This window comes from Drosophila sechellia, chromosome 2R (genome assembly GCF_004382195.2).
Source record: "Drosophila sechellia strain sech25 chromosome 2R, ASM438219v1, whole genome shotgun sequence".
Classification (NCBI taxonomy): Eukaryota; Metazoa; Arthropoda; class Insecta; order Diptera; family Drosophilidae; genus Drosophila; species Drosophila sechellia.
The window spans coordinates 1,167,397-1,170,019 of NC_045950.1; the positions used below are offsets into that span (position 1 = coordinate 1,167,397).

The following is a 2,623-nucleotide window of genomic DNA, read 5'->3' on the forward strand; positions in this document are numbered from 1 at the left end:
TGTGGAAAAGTCTTTTAAATTACCTGCATAGTTTGAGTACGTATTGTTTTTCCTAGCTGTTGAGGTGTTCCGTCTGAATGTTTAATTGTTGGTCGTCCGGTCGTTCTGTATCTGTTGCCGCGGACATGCTATAAATAACTTTTTGGCAGCGGCACTTAGCCGTTCTTGTAAACATCCTAAAGCCTAACCTAAAAAGATTTGACTGCTCTCTTAGAATCTTCCCTTAATCTTAAGAATCCAAGAGCGAGGTTCTCCCGAAATACAAATATTGTCAAAATACTGAGGCTTCTCCTCAATCCAATTATTTCTTAGCGTTGTCCTAGTCAACTGACGATACATTAGTTCGTCTCGAAAACATCACAACTAATTTTACTATATTAATATTTATGTTTTTTTTTTTCTTTTTTGTATAGACAAAAATAGTGGGTGTTTGTTTAGTTTGTTTTGTTTTCGTTTGTATATTAATGTAGTAATCAGTAGCGATCAGTAGCGAAAACACTCAAAAAGGAATTACCGTTGCTCGCTGGCAACTTGAGTGTTTGAGTGCACAAGTAATTGAGTGATTCTTACATACACCATTGTTCATTATATAAGTTATTGTCCTACAACCAATTCTCTCACATCTTGTGCTCCTACATTGTTCTAGGTAAACACATGTGCCCAAAATGCTGACCAGAGGTCTCCGCTGCCATCAACGCCAACTAACGGTTAAGCGCGACATCAACTCTTCTCCGACGCCCGACGTACGCTGCCGACGACTTCACTTGATTGCTAGGGACTTAGGGAAACATTTTGTATGCTAGTTTTAGTTTCAAATAATCAATTACATTAAACGGTCGCTTGCGATCTACAAAATAAAACCCAATTAACTGTAATTATTAACTGGCACCCGAACAGGGACCAGCGAATAAACGCGAACGAAAGACAAAAATTTTAAGTCTCGGAGCAAAATCAAAATTTTGCTAAAAAATTCGTCGGTTAAATTGTGACGAAGAAACTCCCGTGAGTCAAAAATCACAAAATTCACGGTCGGCTATAAAATAAAACTGTTTAAAAAAAAAACAGATTTTCCGGAAAAGGAAAATACTCATCGGCAATAGCATTGCCAATTGAAGTGGCGACACACACACGACACACGTAAAGTATACTCTGAAAAGTAAAAGCAAAAGTAACGGAAAAAGTAAAGACGACGAACGGCTGCGTGAGACAAAGCGCAGACAATAAGGAAAAAAGAACTTGGAAAAGTACACAGGAAAAACATCAGCAATTTAAAATTCAGGCATCCACCCATAATAAAGCATAAGTATAACAAAAAAATTAAGTATATTATTATTATTATATTATAATCATTATATTGATATTATTATATTATTATTATTATTATATTATTATTATTGATATTATTATTTATATTATATTTTCAACCAGTTCCTAGAGATCTTCTGAAAGAAAAATGTCCCCTTTTCTCGTACACTGTTCTCAAAGCAAAATAACCGCGGCGAGCTAAATTTTTATCGCATGCAAAATTGAAAAAAAAAAGAAACGAAAGAGAAATAAGCAAACATATACACACGCATTGCATATTTTCTGCCCACAACTTTTGTTAAGTTCAAATTGGTTTAGGTTTAGGCTTGTTTTGTGCATGTGTGCTATAAAATTATTATTTTAATTACAATAGGTGGCGCAATTCAATTGTTTAGCTCGCTGGAATTAAACAATAATCATACAATATAGTCGAATCCATGAGCGCTTCGGTAAAAAGAAATAAGATATAAAATCGCACTGATCGAGGACAGGCATTTTTGTCAGCGTTTTTAAACATAATTTAAGACTTTCAAAATTGTAACTAAGCATCTGATAAAAATGTATATGTGTGTAGAAGGTATGCATGAGTATAGGTTCCGTTTTATTGGGGGGATCCATCTAGCATTTCTCCTCCTCCAGACCGTGTTTGAAGGACATGAGCACGGGCACGCTGTCGCCGTTGATTTTGCGGTATTCCACCAAGGCCACCATGCCGTCGCAGACCATGGATTCGCAAGTGAAGAACTGCAGCTCCTTGAAGCGGCCGAGGATGTCCTTCATGGCCTTGTTCATGTTGGTCTTGAAGATGTCGACCTGGTCAGGCGACTTCTCCTCCAGCTTGGCCAGCACCTTCATCATGTAGTCCTTCAGGTAGAGGGTGTACAACTTATTGTCGCCGAAGGCGAAGCGCTCCGTCAGTCGGTGGTTAAGCACAACTCAAGCCTGATATCGTCACGCTGACGGGTGATCAGCTTGCCGTACACCTCGTAGATCACATCATCCACCAGCTTCATCTTGTAGGTGTCGGCGAACATCTCGTCGCCGGTGATGATATCCTTGTAGATCTTCATGGTGTTTAGGTTGTGTGAGTCTGAAGATGGCGTCTAAATCTCTGGTAGTTGCATTTCGCCAGAGATTTAGACGCCAACTGCACCGGACCTGGAACACTGCGAAAAACGAATTAAAAGCCAACATGGCAAGCCCTAATATTATAATAAGACCATCAGCTCTTAGTTCAAATGAGAGACCGGTACCCTCAGAAAGACCCGACCTGCCTGAACAGCATCGCGTAGACATGAGTATCGAACAGTTGACAGTA

At 39.0% G+C, this 2,623-nt stretch overlaps 1 pseudogene; it reads right to left on the minus strand.

The window, feature by feature from the left end:
* Positions 1–1,800: 1,800 nt before the first annotated feature.
* On the minus strand, positions 1,801–2,413 carry LOC116800447 (annotated as a pseudogene).
* Between the last annotated feature and the right edge of the window lie 210 nt (positions 2,414–2,623).